Source organism: Haliaeetus albicilla, chromosome 16 (assembly GCF_947461875.1).
Source record: "Haliaeetus albicilla chromosome 16, bHalAlb1.1, whole genome shotgun sequence".
NCBI classification, from domain to species: Eukaryota; Metazoa; Chordata; class Aves; order Accipitriformes; family Accipitridae; genus Haliaeetus; species Haliaeetus albicilla.
In genome coordinates this window covers 29,475,246-29,483,449 of record NC_091498.1, presented here as the reverse complement: position 1 = coordinate 29,483,449, position 8,204 = coordinate 29,475,246, and the positions used below count along the sequence as shown (strand labels likewise).

The window sequence follows — 8,204 nt, the reverse complement described above, 5'->3', positions numbered from 1 at the left end:
CTGAAAGGTAAGTCATTTTTTCAAAGTGTTTTTTTAGTCAAATGAAAATGTCTTAAAGGACAAAAACTGTGTTTAAGCCAGGGCAAGAATTAGTGACATTGATAACTGTCATGTTTGAGGTTTTAAGGAAAGCAATGAAAATTCTAAGCCTGCCAGTATTTCATTCTTTTACGCTAAAAGACTCATGCAGCAAGAATCTGTAAGTGACACTCAACCAAGAAAGAGCTTTCTGAACAGCTGATGTGAAACTTGAAAAGAGGCAACGTAACAAATGTAATGCGGGGGGAAGTGCTTTCATTCCAGTTCAGGAACATCTGGTTTATTGCAACAATAACTACTGTAATTATATCACTGCTGGAAAAGCTGCTCTAGGTTAGGTTAAGTTTGTGGTTTCTATAATAAACACTGCTTTGGAGGAGTGGGGGTTTCAGTATTTCAGCCATGTCAGATCATGCTGAACTGAACTGTGATTTGAGGCAAAAATAACAAAATATGGAAAACATAAAAGCATTATTTCTAACCATATATTTTTTGAGATATACTCTCGGTTTATTCCTCATTATAACAAGTGGAGGGTATGCCAAAGAAGCAAATTGTTGGATGACTGACCATATTTCACTGATAAAAACTGAAGAAGTAATTTTTTTGTCAGCTGGAAATAGGCTTATTAATACTTACGGTAATACATATTGCTGCAATAAATAAACAAGCATCCCGCAAAGGACATTATTCTCACTTTACATACAGGGAAAAACTAAGGAACCTGCCTCAGGTCAGATAGCAGCTTAATGGCGGAGGGTCTCCTAGCAAGAATATAGTGGATTTTTCCAGATGAGTGCCTGTGTAATAGGGCTTACTACCCAGCCACTCTATTATTTCACTAGTCATTAAAAATGAAGTGTTTCAACTACAACACCATGCTTTTCTATCTCATGGAAAGTCTGCATCTACATGAGTCTTCTACAGCAGAACCAACAGAATTATCTCAGTTGCCAAGTGTATTTCCTGAATATTATACAGCAGCGAGAAACAACTGTCTGTTTTCTTGGCAACAGGGTCCATTTACTGACCATAGCATCGGTAGAATTCACAGCAGTAGTGTGGCTGCACTTGGATCTGCAATGGGCTAGGTGTTGCACATAAAAATTTTCTCATAAACTGCAAAAGATAAATAAACCACTTTGTATTCTACTGTTAGGGCATGCTTAGTCTAGATTCTATGATACATGCTCTATAAGTCTATACAATTTTAGCGTATCAACAACATATAAAAAAGAATGGATAGACATTCTTTTTTATAAAAAATAGGAATGTCATTCCACATGTATGAATTCCCATTAAAATGCTTTGTTACTATAGAAAGGTGTGCAATAGATCCAAAACTGCCTCAGACCTTTGAGAATTTAACAATGCTGGAGAAAGAGATATTTTATTATTGTAGTTTGCTTCTCTACCTCCATCTCATGATTTGAAGTGTTTGCCACTATGTGTTCAGATTCACACACTTGTACACAACAGATCAAATAGAATTTGCAAGTTATGTGCATGCACCATTTTGACAACTGACCCAGTATTCTTGCATGTTGACACTGGCAAAATATTACCTGAGCAAGAATCAACTTACATTACACATGCAAATGTGGGTTTGTGCGTGCAGAAGACTTCTTTTTTATAAATGCAGGTTTAACACTGTCTTTAGTTTTATCTCCTGCAGCTAAAATAATTTCTACCAGCTCAGTGCTTGGAACTGAAATGATTCCTTTGCTTCAATATAGATAGAATAAAATAATGCCAGAATACCACACTCTGTTTTTCTGGGTGTTATTCTACCAGAAAAGTTCAATGGAGTGTAAATTGCATCATGTAAATGGCAGTTAAACCATGTTGAAGGCAGACCAGTGAAAACATACTGTAATTTTCAAAGCAACATAGTAGAGAAAATAACAAAGTTGTTTTAAAGTTTCAACGGAAAGTAGATTTATTTTAATTTAGGATTAGCTCTATCTGAATTCTCCAAGACATTACGGGGTTTAGTGCTAATGGTTATTAGACTCATCAGTCATACAGGTTGGTTTTCTTCCATAATGTTCTTTATATCTTTCATATATCTCTATATATACACAACTCCTATATATATATACATGCATATATACACATATATCTTTTTTTAGGGGGGTGAATCAAGAGTGACCTAACTTTCTCCATTTTTATATAAATCTTTTTTCGAATAAAAATCACATGAGCCATAAAGAGGAAACTATCTCTGACTTGAAAATTTCATATTTCTCACCTTCCTGTCATCTCATCACCAGTTTTAGAATTCTGGCAAGGGGGCCACTGCAATTTTTATAAATATATATATATGTGATCATATCATGGATACTTTTATTTTATATATGCTCCTGGTTTTATATCATAGTCTTTGTCTACAGTCATTGCCAGAAATGGCTTAAGTGTCTGTGATTTTGTTGCAAAAAGGTTAAATCTCAGAACTTCAAACAGAAGAATAGATCATCAGCTGATGTCAGTCATCACTCGCCTGTATCAAGAGGACTACAGAGCAATTTGCATGAGCTGAAGTATGGAAGAGTTTGTTTTCAATATATGTAGAAAATACAAATGGTGTGATAATGAAACGAATGAGGCGTAAGCTCGAAGCTTGCTCTACACTCATGCTAAATGCCAGTTCTGACTCTGATCTGGTCCTTCAGACAGGAAACATCAAAAGTAAACGGTTTGCAAGCTGCTGGCAACAGCACTGGGCATGCCTTAACCGTGCTAGCTTTAAAATACCACCTAGGACTGGGATGAACCCTTCACCTTTCTTTTTTTGGATGCTAAAAATTCTACAACTCTGCTCCTGCCTGCCGAGGCACTGAATCTTGGAAGACGTTAAATATTGCCTGGCTAATGCTAAGTGTCCTCAGATGCCTTTCTTGTCAATGGCTCTAGATACCTTCCAGCACCAGGCACGCATTCAAAAAAAGAAGTTAAGTTATTGCAGACTTTTCTTCAGTTTACGTGTTGTCAGGAAGTCTGGCAGTACTTAGGATTCAGTCTTGTAAAATGCTGACCTTTCTCTCCTTTTACTCCAAGCTGGGGCTAGGCTATTCTGTACAGTCCATACCTTGTGTAATTCCATATATAACCTAAAAGAAAAAGGAAAATGTTTTGGTTTTTCTTTTTTAAATAATAAAAACAAAAAAGAAGAATATCAAATAGTGGACTGAAACATGATTTTAAAAAAGCCCCTGAAGATATAATTTCCAATTTTCTGGCTTTTTCTCTGTCTTTGCAGTGTTTTCTTAGCACATCTAGACAGCAGAAAAATTTGCTTGTGGCGGGCTGACTTCCTCCCGGGGTGCTCATAAGTCATCACCCATTGGTTCAAGTGCCTTTCATCTCTGCTAAGCTCGTATCAGAATTACTCGCGCCAAGGATGGCACAAGCTCATTTCCAGCGTGGGGTCCCACACTGCGTTGCAGTGAGGGAGATTCACTGGCACTGACTGCTCACATTTGCAGCAGAACCAGGCATGGGAAAGGTGGGGCAGCACCTGGAACCCAGCGAGACTCCTGTTTCCTCTGCAGATAGTACTGGAGATGTTCCCCTCGAGCTCTAAGGGCTTATTCAGCTTGGGACTTTTCTCTTTTAGAATGCTAATATTGAACGGAAAGCTTTCTTCTCTGAGAACAAACAAACAAACAAACAAAGTTTTTAAGTAAGTGAGGCAACGAGGTCTAGCAGACAGAGCAGAGATCTGGACTATTTGTAGTGATACTATGAAGCTTAACAGTTTTCCACCACACATAAGAGAAATACGAATGAGGACTATAATACACACACAGAGCGTAAAAAAGAAAGATTATCCTAGTTCCACTTCTACCAAGATCTGAGCACTCTCACATCAAGTCTTTGACCATTCATTTATTTTTCTGAATTGCCTTGTTGTGATTGCAAGAGCTGGTTGTACTTAGGAGATTATATCATTCACAGAAGCACTGAAACTATTTTCTGCATGGATACAGAATATCTTCACATTAAGAAAACCTGTATTTTGTGGACACATTCAGAGACACATATTCTGACTTCATTCATTGGTGATAGGGCAGAAATTCTGCTAGAAGCCAGGGAGACAAAGAGACTTGCAACACAATCATGAGAAAAAATATGTCCTGATAGTAAGAAATTCCATAGACATCATTGCATATGCTCATGAGGAGTGGAGGGTTTTTTGACTTTGTTATGCAACTTCAGAATGACACATCTTCATGAAAGAGACTTTGACAGTTCAACGTGTTTTGCATTCAGCACTACTTCCATGTAATAGTCTGGTCTTCTCACTACAGGTTAGAAATCTGAGATAAACTCAAATCATAAAATTCAGACCATGAAATATGAAACACTGAAAAACTCCAAGTTCGGGTAAGGAGACTGACCATGCAGAGCTGAATGCTGCAAAACACCATGAGAATGTGTATAGCATTGATACAAAGACAGGGGCTGTCTATACATATCAGGTCTAGGTAAGAAAAGCGGTTTGTAAGGGAAACTCATCTGATGTTCAGACTGTTCAGATTCATGTCTGTTAAAAATGGGAAATATTGGGCCTATTAAACATTTAATTTTTACAGATGATCAGCAGAGGGTTACTGAGACCAGATGTTTCTGTAATCATCATACAGTGGAAGAATTCTCAGTGTTGAGTGTCCTTTAACTCCGTATGTCCTGCATGGCAAGATACACGCTGGGTATCTAGAAGTACTGGCGTAGTCTACAGTACAGAACATTTAGGAATGCATCTCAGAGCCTGGTAGAAAGTTACTTTCACAGGCAGACATTTTAATATTTTTCTGTCATAAATAGAAAGACAAAAAAACAATGCTACAAACACAAATAATCACTGCACAACCCCATTTTCAGAGCAGTGAATATGTTCTAGGTGCAAGATCTACCCAAAGCTAAGACGGGAATCCGTCTCTCATCCATAAGTAGAAATGGAGAATACTTTGCTGATTTCTACTCAATTAGATGAGACCTCCCAGGCCATGCCTCATTCCAGCAGAAATCCACAACGCCAACAAAATGCGTAGTCCTGTCACTCCTCCCTGCTTCCCCACAACCTCCCCCCCACATGTCTAGCTGCTCATTTTTGTGTTAATTACCACGTGGCGAGAGCAGACCACTGCTCTCCCTGAAAATGATACTGGCAGCAGAGCAATTCTTGTTCGTCGCTGGACCAGTGCCCCATCAGGCTCCCTGCAGGACTGTCCGAGGGCAGCAGCAATGAACTCCCTGGGACAGGGTATGCTGGGGCCACCACCGCTTTCAGCAACAGCTTAGGCTGACATAACACTTAGGTGATATTGTTTACCTGTGCCCTCATTCATTAGGTGTTTGTCTCGCTGTGCTGGGCACGCTAAGTTTTGCTGTCCAAGATCAAATGATATTTAAGTGTATCTTTCCTGGCATCTCCCAGCATCTTCCATTTCATAGCAGTACCTACCATCACTACGATAATGTACAAAATTAGAGTTACATCTTTCTAGCTGGCTCTTTTTTCATGTTTTTTTTTTCTTTTTCTTCCACTCCTCCAATTCAGAAATCTCACTCTTGTAGCCTCCAGAGAAAAACCCTCAGGGGAGAGCTCATTTTCCCTTCATCAGAAAACTTAAATGTCCTTTCAGTGCTCTCCCATGGTGCATCGGCCTTTACTCTCTGGCCTGAGCTCTTGAAAAGCTGCTGTTCGCCCTGGAAGAGCTTTCCCACATGCTGTATCGTCAGGGGACTGCCTGACCGTGGTCAGTGGTTTCTGTGTGCGGACACGTAGGCGGAAAGGGGCAGAGGGGCCACACTCGAGGAGAGCAGAACAACTGCAGAAGGGAGGCTTGGACCAGAACTGGGATTTGTGGGTGAGGAGCTGCTGGCCTGCCAGGATATGGGGTCTATGCAGACAAGTATCAATAAAGGCATTAAAAATAGAGAAAGTAACAGCTTCTCAAATTGCAGCCCTTGGTTTGCAAGAGGTTTTCTCTGTCCCAGAGTCATGCATGCAAAGTTTGTCATCTGTCCACATCTGCTGCATTTGCTTGGCAAGTACATAGTGACAGGATACCTGACCTGGGAAATTATTCGTGCAAAAACTTCAGGCTGTTTCTCACCTGCTCCATGTTAATAGTACTGCCTTTATATACCAGCTGCTGTTGTGGTTTTGAGTCCCCCCGCCTTGTTTCTCACAAATAAATCTGGGCTGCAGATATTACAGAAAATAACGAGCAATCCCAAACCTGAAATTCAGATGCAGCCTTTCCCAATAGGTGAGGTGAGTTGGGATCCACCTTCCATGGGAAATTGTGAAATTCTGCGTTCCTGCTGCTGACACTCTGCCCTCCCCAGCAGTGGCACACGGGGCAGAAAACAGTCTCGCTAGAAGCATAGCATCACCATAAGCTGCAAGACTCAGACTTCCACGATACTTAACCAATTGGAAAATAAAGCAGGCTTGCAGTTTGGGATTTTTTTTGCTTTGTTCTCTGTGTGTGTTTGTGGGTTTGTGCCAGCTGTATCCAAACGATGGCTGGCAATACTTCCTAATTTTGTAATTGAGATGTATAAATACAGCAAGACTGAGATAATATCTAGTAATGTAATACTTTTCCATCCCTGGGCATTGACAGGAGTTGGTTCTTAACTACCGTACAAGTTCAGACCTAAACAAGAACCCCCGGAGTGCAGCCACAGAGTACCTGCAGCACGAGGTGCTCTGACTGCACCTGAGCTTTCAAGCTGCCAAAGAGCAACCCTCGGTGCTCATCTCCCACCGAGGTCAACAGAGACTGGGAACACACAGCATCGTTTAGAGGTACAAAGTATCTCAGAAGATCCAGTTCCCTGGTTGCTTCAGGTTCAAATCAAGGCTATTGATATTGTCTTTAAGTCAATACCTTAGACCCTCGGTCACAAGAGGTTAGATAAGATTAAAGAACTAAGTTTTTTTAATCTATTGAATATTAAAAATGGCCACTTCTGGCTTTTCATTCACACCATCTGTTGCTAGCAGGTTGTATTGGCAGTTTCAGGACAGATTAATAATTGTTCCTGATTTTGGCACCCCGAGAGGTTAAAAATAAATCTTTAGCCACACAGAAGAGTCCCCAGCCATTGATTTCTCTAAGATATTTTGGCAACTTGAAAAGAAAATATATGGTATGAGCCTTCCTAGAATTACTTCTCCCAGCCACATGTGATATAAATAAAACAAACCTCAAGAATCTGGCTTAGAATATGGAATAACATTATGCTACAGTCATTTCTGCTCTGTTTACCACAGCAAATGTTGAATTACAGGCGTCACCGTACATAATATTTAAATATTTCAATGATACCCAGAGCTCTCAACACTCTTGTTTCTTTTCCATGTTCACGACAATTTGCCAGCAACATTTTCGAACAGAGCAGTCATTTTATAGCAACCTCTTTGTGTCAAGAAATGTGAACACACTACACAGCTGTATCTAAGATGTAGCATAACCCCCTGCTAAAGCATCCTTATCGTGTTCTGGGGTGCCAAAGGATTAAGATAGTCCTGGGACGCATGTCTGAAGGTTCCCCTGACCTCGGGGATCTGTGGTTTAGAGGCAGTGCCGTCAGGTCCTGTGAGGCTGAATTGCTGTCTCAGTTCCCAGGGGCCACAACTGCCGGTCGGAGTGTTCCTCCTGGTGAGCCTCGGTGCAGCCCTGGCCAAGCGATACGGGCTGAGGAAGTAGAAATTTAACATGTGTTAGGCTAAGATGACTCTGTTAAGTTTCTGCTTTGAGAATAACCTGTCTAAACAAAAGTCCAACCCAAGAAGAGAATGCAAACGGAGGGAGAATCAAGAAGGGAGCCTGCAGAAACTTTCAATTATCGGAAGTAGAAGAATGAAGATAACTACAAAACTGCTAGATGAAAACAGTGCAAGGATCAAAGGCGACCTCTTCAGATGCAGATACCATGTTTTAATGTACAAATAGCAAACAAGGGAGAGACTACAATAAAGAAAAACAGCTATGTAAAATTGATATGAATGTTAAAAAAAAGTTTCATTAAGCATCAGTGACTTTTTCACAGGATCTTGAAGTACACATAGGAATTGGACCTTTGGACAGGATCTTGATTTTTTTTGACCAAGTTCTTTCTATGGTTATTTAATAAAGTTTTGTCTT

At 40.2% G+C, this 8,204-nt stretch overlaps 1 long non-coding RNA gene across 6 annotated transcripts in view; it reads right to left on the bottom strand.

Moving 5' to 3' along the window:
- LOC138689339 (uncharacterized) overlaps nucleotides 1-8,204 on the bottom strand; it is a 34,077-nt gene that overhangs the window by 515 nt on the left and 25,358 nt on the right. For 5 of the 6 annotated variants that reach the window (XR_011328226.1, XR_011328228.1, XR_011328224.1 and 2 more), the window contains one exon: nucleotides 7,162-7,754. This is a non-coding gene — a long non-coding RNA (uncharacterized lncRNA). Of the gene's footprint in view, nucleotides 1-1,070; nucleotides 7,755-8,204 lie in introns of those variants that run through there. The other variant, XR_011328223.1, reaches the window with a different exon arrangement.